The sequence below is a fragment of the Rhinolophus hipposideros genome (genome assembly GCF_964194185.1).
Source record: "Rhinolophus hipposideros genome assembly, chromosome: 5".
In the NCBI taxonomy this organism is placed as follows: Eukaryota; Metazoa; Chordata; class Mammalia; order Chiroptera; family Rhinolophidae; genus Rhinolophus; species Rhinolophus hipposideros.
The window spans coordinates 28,135,256-28,147,622 of NC_138051.1; positions in this window are offsets into that span (position 1 = coordinate 28,135,256).

The window sequence follows — 12,367 nt, forward strand, 5'->3', positions numbered from 1 at the left end:
TACCCCCATTCCTTGGTGTCTTTATTATTCCTATACATATCTGAGCCGATTTCTGGATTTTATTTCATTCCACTGATTTCTGTCTGTTTCCAAGTCAGAATTTAAATAGATACTGCAAAAAGGAAAAAAAAAGGGGGTGGGGGGTGGACAAAGTACCATAAAATAATTTCAAATAAAATAGCATGGCAATTCAGAGGTGGGAGAGAGTATTTTTAATTTGGGTAGTCTGGAAAAGCTTCATGAAAGAGGGACATTTAAGACAAAGCTTGAATGAAAGGCAACATTAGACAAAGGGAACAAAGAGCAAAGGCATGGAGTCAGGAGGTGGTGAATATTTGTGTAGATACCCATTGTATCTCTGCAAAGAAATCCATACCCAACCACTTATGTTTTTATGCACGGACATCTTGAATATAGTCAAGAGCCCACAGAAATTTTTGTATTACTCTTTTGAGGCATTTTGAGGATACATTTATTTGTCACAATAGTTATAAATTGAGCACCTCCGATTTGCTAGCGATATCTATGTCAATTATGATTTTTCAACACAAGGAGCAAAGCTGATACTATTATTCCCATTTTAGGAATGAAGAGAAGCCTCAAGCAGGCTAAATAACAGCTTGTAAGTGGCTGCACTGAGATTAAAATTCATGACCAGCAAATTAAAAAAAATAAATCAAAACACAACACCAGAATAGGAAACATCACAGTCTAGCACTCGTTAGGGGTTTGGAGCAGGTGCTGTTCCTGCTCTGTTTGTGTCACCTGGGATCTCTTTACCCTCTCTGTGCACACCAGCTGAATTCCAGTCCGAGTTCGTTCCCCAAAAGCCAGCATGTTGTTGGAAGGTAAAGGAGAGCCAGAGGGGCCTAGGAATTTGTGTCCCTTCCCTCCTTCCACAGCCCTTAACCAATGACTAATGGAGACAGTGATAGACACACTTCAGCTCTTTTGTCCTCTCATGGGTATGACTTTGAGATGTGCACAGTGTCCCCAGGCCCTTGGTGGGAATGAGTCAAAATTACCCTCTCTACAATTTAGCTTGATGTCGTACCCTTATTCAGTCACTTCTTGGTCCAACTTCCTCACTCCTCTAACTCTTTTCCCTGGAAATGTTTCCTAATAAATCACTTTCACATGCATCGCCCTCTAAGCCAGTACTGTTTCAAGGAATGTGTTTTAGCTCTCTAGGCGTGTGTCTGTGTGTGTGCCTGTCTGTGTGTTTGTGCATTGGGCTGCTATTTAACATGAATTTCTTACTGTGGAGCCAAAAAGTTTGACAGCCACTGTCCTATTCCACATTAAATGGTCTCGTTATTTGTGTGTAGTTCAGTGAGCTGGAAAGTTTCCTGGATGCCCCAGAATCAGAACTGCAGATCAAACTGCCTATTTGAATACAATGATTTAAAATATATTCTGTAAAAATGTATTAGTCATGGGTCTAGAGAACACCATCAAGTTTGACACAATTGGCTAGGCTGTTCTTTGAACTTTGGGCACTCAAGCCTGGAACTTTGGGCACTCAAGCCTGTGAAATAGCTTTCTTTCTTTCTTTCTTTCTTTCTTTCTTTCTTTCTTTCTTTCTTTCTTTCTTTCTTTCTTTCTTTCTTTCTTTCTTTCTTTCTTTCTTTCTTTCTTTCTTTCTTTCTTTCTTTCTTTCTTTCTTTCTTTCTTTCTTTCTTTCTTTCTTTCTTTCTTTCTTTCTTTCTTTCTTTCTTTCTTTCTTTCTTTCTTTCTTTCTTTCTTTCTTTCTTTCTTTCTTTCTTTCTTTCTTTCTTTCTTTCTTTCTTTCCTTCCTTCCTCCCTCCCTCCCTCCCTCCCTCCCTCCCTCCCTCCCTCCCTCCCTCCCTCCCTCCCTCCCTCCCTCCCTCCCTCCCTCCCTCCCTCCCTCCTTCCTTCCTTCCTTCCTTCCTTCCTTTCTTGTTTTCATAACTCAGAGGGGCACCAAGAAGATATTTTATTATTTTCTTTAAATTATTTTTTATTTTTCAATTGTAGTTGACGTTCAATATTATATTAGTTCCAGGTGTATAGCATAGTGGTTAGACATTTATATAACTTATAAGCCTGCCAAATAGCTCTCAAAGTCCAGATTCCCTTTTGCTAAGGTTGATGAATGTGGTATAAAGGTCATGATGGTTGACTGTTAATTTTTTGCAGACTAGCAGGAATAGGAAGCCCAAGTTCACTTTGTAGCAGAGCCAGAGGATGTGTCTGCCCACGAGGCAGGGCCGTCATCCCAGAGCTCTGACCCTAGGCTTGGCTTAGATGGAGAGAGGTAGGGTGTTCAGAATTGCTCTGCATTAACCCCCAAAGATAGAGCAGTTAAGGAAGGGAAACATAATATACCACATAATCACTAACAACAAGTGAGACCTGGTAAAGGTCAGGCAAGTCTCTGTCGGTCAGATCTGTGGGGATCCCGGGGCAGGCCTGCCTACCAGAACCTATGGGGGGCCCTGAGTGGAGGTACAGAGCACCAATTCCCAAAGTATGATGGAGATGAAATTGGAAGGCAGCGCAAAGGAGAGGGAGAGCAAGATACCCATCTTCCCAGGGAGACCATGGGAGTCCTGCCATCAAGGTGTCAGAATATCCTTATTTGTCAGGACATGATGTAAGATTGACTGCACATTTAGAAAAGAACAAAAATATGTTGAAAATCCAATGGAATGGTTTGGAAGAAAAGGACGGATAAAGATGGCTGTGGGTTAAGAATTTATAAGGTCTCTAATATTGTCCCAGGGAAGAGCCATGCTTTCTGCTAGACGTGGACATTCTGGTCACCCTGGAGGTGACCTGCAGAGTGGGGATGGCTGCTCATCAGCACCATCAAGGTCTGGTTGAAGGATCCTTCAGCACCAGCAAACTCCCTCTCCTCTGATTCCAGAGCCATTCCGCTGCTTCCAGATTGTTCTCCAGGTAGGAGGTGTGGATCATGGACAACACCTTTTTCCTGACTGGAAGGGCATGTTCCCCACTGAAACTTAATCCATTGGCATTTGAGACTTAATCCATTTCATGTGAGTTCCCCCGGGTGTTGGCTCTCCATGTCCTTGGCTGACCAGTCCCAGAGCCACTCCCAGGGTCAGGACCCTGTGAGGCCTCGCCTGAAATGGGCAGTCAGATCTCAGGCTCCAAGACCACAAAGGAGCTCCAGGATCCTGCCAGAGAAGATCCTGAGGCTGAGCTGAAACCCTGGGGCGAGGCAGTACAAGCTGATTCCTGACTGACTGTTGGTGAGACTGTAGAGTTCAGCAATAAAGGCTGTGTGCATAGAGCCTATGGAGGTGGAGGTGAGAGTGAGAGAAACCTTTGACGCTAGGGAGCAGAGCAGCGATGGAAGGGAGATGGGGGCATCAGTTTTGTCCCCAGTTTGTTTTGCCCATTGTTGCCAGAAAGTTAGGTGAGAAAGAAGCCTTTGGGCTCTGTCTCCAGAGGAAGCTCTGCTCGATTCCAGTGGTGGCGACGAGAAGATCCCTAGCTCTAGATTCTATCTCTGTCCAACAGGGTGAGGTGGAGTGGCTCCTATGAAGCAAACTTTATTATATTCATACAGCACTTTCACATAAATTTTCTACTGTAATTGTTGCCAGGATACACTGTTTTTTTCCTAAAGTAGATTCTAATTAATCAACGGCGTGCTGATTAAGCATCTGTAAGAGAAATGCTGTGCTAAACCTTGTAGGAGATTAAAGATTTACAGCATAAATTTAGTCTTTGCACTCAAAGAATTTACAATAGAGCTGATAGGACATGTCAGTGAAACACCTAGAAAACAACTGCTACAAACAGTGCTAAACTAAGTGTTATTTATCCACCTCCCACGTCCTTCCCACCCTTCTATTGCATCTCTCCACAGGGAGGCTCAACCCTACCTCAGTTGGCAGGATGGAGGCACTTGGTAGGTAAACAAGTCTTCCCTCCTGTGCCCCACCCACTCCTTATTCTATGGGACTTATTCCCTCCTCTCTGTACTGCCTTCCCACAGGGCTCAATGTGAGTGGCTGGGAGTAGGGGTTCATGTGGAGATTTCTCTAGAAAATGGATCCTGCAAAGGTAACCATGCTCAGATAAAAATAAGTTTGATTTCTCCGATCATCTTCTGTTAAAATTGCATGGGTTTGGTGAGTTGAATGGGTCAGATGTACCTTCTTAAATCGATAAGCACCTGCTAGGTCTCAAATATGCAGAAGGAAAAGACCATCAGGAGACCTGGGTGTGGCTTTCTTGGGGATCCTCTGCTTGCTTTTCCGTGTTCCTCCCTATGCTTTTATACCCATATTCGTGAAATAAACATTTCACACCATCTTGTGCTAATGCTTGTGTACCATTCTAGAAGCATAACAGATACAAGTTAATGTGTTACGTATAATAGATGCCCTAGGGCATTAGGGCTTAGGTCTCTCATGGAATCCAGACTGAGAAGGGCTGCTTCAGACCCTACTCCAAAGGTCTCAAGTATAATAAGACCTGAGTACCCTCCTTTCTCTGGCCTGCCTCAGTTGCCACAACTGACTCATAATGACTTCTTGAATCATGAGTTTTGATAGTGTTGAGTCATTTGGGGTTCAAAAGAGACCAGAGCCCTGTGGGTGGTAGTATGTTGACTTGTAATGTTATTAGACACGCTAAGATCTAATATTAACCTAGACTTGGAGTGAGGAGAAGACTCTCAAATTTGCTCTCTCCCCCATTTCATATCAGGGAAGTCAGTAAAGCAGGGAAGCTTGGAATGACCATTCATTTGGGTAATGACTTTCCTCTGTAGCATGGAATTGAAAAAACTCAGTTCAAAAAACATGCTTTAGGTCTTGTAAACAGTGAGTAAAATGGCAAAGGTGAAGAAAATATGCCTGTTCCATTGGATACATAAATTTAGAGATTTTATGATTTGGCAAGAGGAGTCAAGGTGTTGAGTAAACCTGGAACTTCACAGTATTGAGGGAAGGATAGAGAAGATAAGGTGCCTTGAGCTTCTGAAGACAAGAATGGAAACCTGTTGGGACAAAGGAGCACAGCAGCCTGGGGCCTCTCCCATCCTCACTTCCCATACAGTGCCGGGCTGAGATCAGGTCTGGGAGATAATGTAATGTTGGAGCTTAAATGTTTAGGAAAGCATTTTCTCTGAGTCAGGCTGGGCCTGGACATTGCCTGACTCGTGTATTTTGGAGGTTGCCAGGAGGATAATACAGTCCTCCAAGATCCTGGTTTCTGCCCTGGTAGGAACAGGCAGAGCCTAGTTTTCTTGGGTACTGGCAGGCTGCCAGAAAAACTCCATGCTTTGTTCTTTGTCACTACTGTGTACTGAATCCTGCTTGAAACCCTTAACTTCCCCCTTTCTCTAGTGTCCCTTCCTTTCTTCCCTGCTGGATCCAGAGAGGATGAGAGGTGGCATCCAAACTTGCCATTCTGCAACCCTAGTTTATGAAGCTGTGTCTCTGTATAAAGACCCCCTTCCTTAAGTTTATAAAGTCATCCATGGAACAAAAAAATACATTCTTATTCTAGGTTAGATCGCCCTGCTTTATGTTCTTATGCACTTCCCTTTTGAAGTATTTATCATACTAAAGATTGTTTATTTAGTATGTGAGTTCCCAGATAGATTGTGAGTTCTGTGGGATCAGGGATTGAGCCTGTCTTGTCCACTGCCATATCTATCACCATGTACAAGGCAGTCATACCGGGCCTTTCCAAGAGGGAATTCAAAACAGGAAATTGGTTACACAGGAATTGGACAGAGGTGAAAAGCTGAATGAGCTGATGAAACAACCAGAGATTAGTGACAGCAGGAAGCTGCTACCACCACAAGGGTACGAAGGACACAGGGAAGGGATGGTGTCATCAGAATCAGAGACTGAGGCTGTACCATGGGACTGCCAAGGACTCTGGATGGAGGGGCTGCCTGATGGGGAGCTGGAACCATTGCAGAAAATGATGCTCAAAACAGAGAGGGGCATGAAAAAATAATCTGGCTTCTCCTTGCTTCTCAACCTCCTATCTCTTGCTAGTGCCTCCCCTTGGCCATCCCAGCTGAAAGATAGTTGGCAAAGATAAACAGGAAGCACAGTTCTCAGGAAAAGGGTGCTGAAAGGAACTGATAGCAAACAGGCAGTGACCGATACAATATGAACTAGTAAATATTTGTTGCTCCCATGAATGAATGGGTATATAGACATGCATTAAATATTGGCGGATCAATAATTTAAGGTAGCCCTACCATTCACAGCTTGTCAAAACAATTCCATCCCTCACTGCTCTGCCACTAGTTACCACAGATGTCTTCTTGAGACAGGAGTTTGGACAATGTAAATTAAGTGTAATTAAAGTTCAAAGGAGAGACAAGAGTCTGGGGGCTAGCAACTTCATTTTGATTAATTTTGTTCTGAAACATTTGAATTAAAACTTTTTTCTTCTGCTGGGAGTACCCAAAATACTGGTAAACATGTAGGCCATTTAACATTGCCCAGTTTCACATCCCACATAGTAGTTATTTTGGGCCTCAAATCTAACAACTGCAGGGATAGCGTGCCTCATAATGACACAAGGTAAAGACCTAGCCTGTCCCTCACAGGCAGCACCTTGGTTGGGGTTTCAGGTTACTGTTGGAGCCATCTGTGGCTGCCATCCCAGGTGGGCTCAGGTGCCTTTTCTGATGCAGAGAAAGCTGCAATTCTACAGTGTGTCCACCAGAGGGACACACACACGTCCAACAGAGTCCAGACTGGGCTGAGACTTGGCCTTGACTGCGTGTGGGGTCTCCTCCTAGGTATCTCGTGTGCTGGAGCAGATCTAGGCGAGCAGAGGCTGCCCTGATTCCAGAGGGAAGAATTGCCTATTCAATTCTCTCATTTCCCCACACTCACTGGTTCATTTTACATTTCGTAACAGTTGATTTGAAAAATTTACAAACGGGGATATCAAGAATTTTAAGAAACAAAATCAAGTGTGTGTGTGCATGTGTATGCACAAACACATATGTGTGCATTTTGAAGGCGGGGTGGCAGGAAGTGGGGAGAATTCTGGTCACATCAATTCATTCCTAACCTGCAGCTTAAATATTATTTAATGTAGAAATTCAGACCTTGAAAAAAACCTTGGAAATAATTTAGCATCCCCCTTATTTATAGATAAGGAAACCAATGTAGCCTTTGCTGCTTGCAAAATGTCTGGAAGGTTCAGAAATGTTAGGAATGCAGTTAATAAGTAGAGTTATTAGGGGGTTTGTGGCAAGATTTTATTTCCGTATTCTATCCTTTCTTCCCCTTCCCTAGGCCCAGCCTAAACCTTAATAGCAACAACAAAGTACAAAAAGGCGTTTTTATTAGTTTACTAATGAAAATGTTGTCTCTCTAGTTCGAATCCCATCTTTGGTCTTTGGATTCTTTCTAGAATCTATTGAACCAGAGGATAGAAAAATCTGACATGGTAGGAAAATTATCCAGGAAGATGGTGGAGTGAGTAGAAACTCAAACTCCTAATCACAAATGTTATTAAAATCAATCAGAAAGTCTACTAAAGAAATTTCAGCAGTATAGCAGAGATAAGTCACTACGGTAACTAAGGGGAAATGCATTCAACTCAAAAAATTAACGTGGGCTCCCTGACAAAGCACCACTCAAAAAAGACCAAAGAATGTACAGAAAACTTTATTTTAATTAATCTTGAAAAAGAGCAACTGCAGGGAACCACACAGAATTCAGAAAATGGTTAGAGCCTCTTTTCAAAGAAATGAAGTGGACACTATATCCTTTTAAGTGAGAGAAGGTCAGAATAAAAAAGAATGAAAGTAATGATCATTGCAAAAGACAAACTGAAAATGTTTAATCTGCACAAAGCAGAAGTGGCACTTAAATCAGTAAAAAAACAAAACAAACAAACAAAAAAGACCTTGAGTGATATATCAAGAATTTTAAGAAACAAAATCAACAAATGAAACATTTCAGGAGGCAGATCTGGAGAATAGAGTTCAGCATTGCGATTTTAAATGATTAGACTTCTGAATAAGCAGCCAAAATAAAAAGCAGTACATTAATAATTAAAGATGCAATAATACATTTTTGTAGAAGCAACAGAGATTAGACTTGAAACAGAGAAGAGTCATATGGCCTAATAGAATACTTATGAACATTTGAGGAGAGACTTGCTATTTACAACACAGTTCTCACACTCATACATCTTTTCACTTGATCTTCACCACAACTATGTGAGGTAGACGTATGTTTTTATTTTCCCACTTTACTGATAGACATCAACCTCCAAGAAGCTAAGTGATTTCCCCAAAGGATATAGCTGGTAAGTGAAGAGCCCAAGTTTAAGTCCAGGTCTTGTTTTCCAAGGTGGGAGGGTTTTACATACATTTTAAACAATAAGGAGAATACATCTGTGATAACAAGTGAAAAGAGATAATTTTTAAGGAATGTAAATTGGAAAGACTATTGCCTTTTCTAGTAACATAAAACTGGCTTGGTGGATATGGATCAAAATCACTAAGGTTGGGAGAAAGGCAGGGGAGAGAGAGAGAGAGGGAGAGAGAATGAGAAAGTGTGCATTTATTATTTTATTATTATTATTATTCATTTCAGGTATACAAAACAGTTAGACATTTACACCCCTCACAAAGTGATAACCTCCCCCACTCTACTACCCCTCTGACATCGTACATAACTGCTACAGTTCCACTAACTCTATTCCTTATGCTGTACTCCACATCCTGTGATTATATACATATATAAAATTATAGTTGACATTCATTATTATTCAGCTTCAGCTTCAGGCATACAGCGCAGTGGTCAGGCACCTACACCATCCATGAAGTGGTCTCCCTAATAAGACAAGTGACCATCAGATAGCCTATAAAGTCTTTACAACATATTGATTACATTCCCCAAACTGTCTTTCGTATCCCTGTGGCACTCTTGTGGTTACTGATTGTGCATTTTTTCATTTCATTTATTTATTTATTTATTTATCTGTCTATTTATTTATCGATTGTGCTTTCTAATCCCCTCACCTTCTCCCTCATCCCCACCCCCTCCCATCTAGCAACCCTAAGTTTTTCCTCTATATGTCCATTCATTCTTGACCTTGCCAAACTGCCCTTCACATGGGATGTGACAAAAACCCATAAGCTCTTCAAGGTCCTAGAAAATCCAACCAGTCACTCACCTTTACTCTATTTTGCTCCGAGGACTGCTTCTAACAGAAGTCTGCATTCAACACAGAAACCGAAATAGATGGCACTGATCTGAGTTATCTATTACAGAAATATATAAATGAGAACAGTATGAGGGAGTACTTTTTTTGTTGGTAAGTATAATTATTGTATTTGATGGAATAAAAGTAAAGACGTATGCTCATAACTGTACAAGGCATTGCAAACTGCTGTCACCTTTCTAAGAGAATTATTTGGCTAAATGTGACATGAACCATTCCCTAAACTGACTACTACCACTCTAAGAACTTATCCTAAGGCAATAATTCAAAGAAGAAAAAGTTATAGGTGGTCATACTGGTATTATTTATAATTGTGAAAACTTAAAATAAAACCTCCAAAACCCTATTATGTAGCTATTAAAATAATGAAAATGAAATGTGTGTATGAAACTAGTAATGGAAGTAGAACTGAGCTTTTATAATACAACAATTAAGCAATGAAAAACATGTGCATATAGTTAAAAATTGGAATGCAATTTAGAGAAATGACATGAGTTCATTTAGGGGGGTAGGACTGATGCTGAACTTATTTTTATTTCTTTCTTTGAACTAATTTTAAATTTATAAATTGTTAAGAGATTGTCAATGCTGTTGCTGAAACATGACCAATACCACCAGGTCAGGGATTCATGGCCTGGATCTGGAAGGATAAGAAACTGTTCACAGTCGCCGTGTCTGAAGTGGGGAACGGGAGGCCTGTGGGCCTGTAGAACAGGACTAACAAGAGACTTAACATTTACTCCATACCCTTCAATGCTTTTTGAATTTTGTATCCTGTGCATGTGACACCAATTACAAAAATAATATCTAGGTGCAGTAAATCTACATTGACTATATTTCTGATCCAAAAATTGGGCCAAATGGTCTGATGATGGGACAAAATAGTTGAAATCAATGTAGTCTTGGAAAATCCAGGACATTTAATCAGTGTGCCAAAAATTGCAAAGGTGGGGAGTAGAGATCATTCCAAGGCTAAAAAGAGGGCAACGAGTGGGAATGGGCCCTCCTGGGAGTCCAGTGGATGTGGTGGAGACCAGGTTGAATCTTGGGGTTGAGGGTCAAGGGAGAAGAAAGCTGCAATGCAAAAGATGAACAGAGATGGTGGCAAAGACCACAGAGGGAAAGTGTGTATGTCGTGTGGGTGGCATGGCTAGAGCAGCAAGCAAGGCCAGAACCAATCACTCTGTAGTGCAGATGGAAACTGAGGTGTAGGGCGTGGTCAGACCCTCTGGGTGTGTTTAGTTGGGACACCAGGGAGGCTTGGAGCAGGTAACCTGCTGGGGTATGTTGCCGAGGCCAGCGTGAGAGAGGTGGGGAGGAAGCAGACACACCAGGCTGGGCTCAAGGATCTGGGGCCAATGGTGCTGGGGTAGCTGGGTATCTTCATAGTTTCTTCTCTTCAATAGTTGGTAAGGTAGAAAGAATAGGATTAGCAGTCAGAAGGCCTAGGTTCAAGTCCCGCTTTGGGGACCAGCTCTCTGACCTTAATCTCTGTTCTGTTATCCTCAAATATGGGTAATATTACCTGACGGCAGAATGAGGAGGCAACAGTGAGGTCACCTGCAAGAACTCGGAAAAAAGGGGGGTTAAATGTTTTCTGAGCTGTAAACTATAAAATCAACATAAAACAGATCAAAGCTGAGGAGTGCCATGTCACTTGAAGGAGGCAGAATGACTGTCAGGCCACTTCAGATCTATTGAAGCCTGAATGAAGATATTTACTTGTTCATCAGAACAAGAGCTGAGGAAACACAGACCCTTGAAGGAGGAGTGGCAGGTATCTATACTGGTCTATGCAGCGCTCAGGTGAGGGGGCTGGGGACAGGTGTAGTGTTTCTGTGAAAAGGGATGCATTAGGCTACTCTGACCCCATCAAATGTCAGAGTCGTGGTAACATGTTCACAAGTAACCCTTTTGTGGCACGATTTGGATTCCCATATGACCCTGTGTCATGCAGGGACTCAGCTCCCGCTCCCCGCGCCAGAACGCAGGATATGCTGAGGCCAAAAAGGAACACCCACGGATCCACGGATGGGGGTTCATACCACTACAGTCTTGCTGGCAGTTGGGTTGGAGACACAGGAAGCAGGCTCCACACGATGCGTAATCCGCCGTCTGCTTACTCTGCCAACCAACCCACCCCACTTGCTAGCGGCAATCCGCCCTCGGCTTCTCTGCCAACCAACCCCCTAGCCTAGCCACGGCAGTTATATTAGTGGCTAATGGCTAACCAGTAACAGCTGATAGCCAACGAGCCACAGCGCATGGCCATCTGATTATAGCTAATGGCCATCTAATAACCAAGCCAGCACCTTTCCACGTGAGGCCGAGAGCCTGGAAACTGCTCTCTGGGACTCTGTCCCCACACCCTCCTGACCCTGCTCCCATGAGTTCCAGCTGCACCAGGGGACACTGGTTAGTGTCCATGCTAAACCCTTTACAGAACAACTGTGCTGCTTATTCCGGATCCTGAGGAAATTACAAATGATTTCTGTAGCTGAGAAGGAAAAGTCTGTGCTATGACCAGCAGCTTTGAAGTTCGTTTCAGCTAGTAGAGGATAATGTACTCTTTTATCTCATAACAAATATGTTTTAATTATGTTTACCACCAGATTTAACAAAGCTCTAAAGTTAAATGTAAAGTAGCACAAGGACTTTATGAGTACCCCGTATAATCAGTTCTGGCCATATTGCCTCCCATTCACAGAATCTGAAAGACTGCTATTTATTTTTCCTACTATTTTCAAGGGGAAAATTTTTAGATCTTTTTGTCCCCAGGTGTCCCAAATAATGGTGGTGTATTATATTTTTCTCTGTACTGGCATGGAGAGGGGCCCTCTTCTGCTGACTTTATTGATCAGGTTTGAGTTAATGGCAGTGGTTTGTTTGAAGTAGATTTTGGTATGTATGTGTTTGAGTTAAAATTTGTAAAGAGACAGATGTAATAGTCCTCTGCATTCTTGCTGTGACCAAGAAGATTTTATCTTTTTTTTACTTCGCTGTATTTCCTTTGGGAATAAAAATAACACTTAAAAATCTTAGTTGGCTTTGTAGTTGGTCCAATTATTGGGAATCAAAAAAAATCTCATCAATGACATTACCAGGTTTAATGTGACTACATTTATATAATTACACGGACCAGTTGTATTTA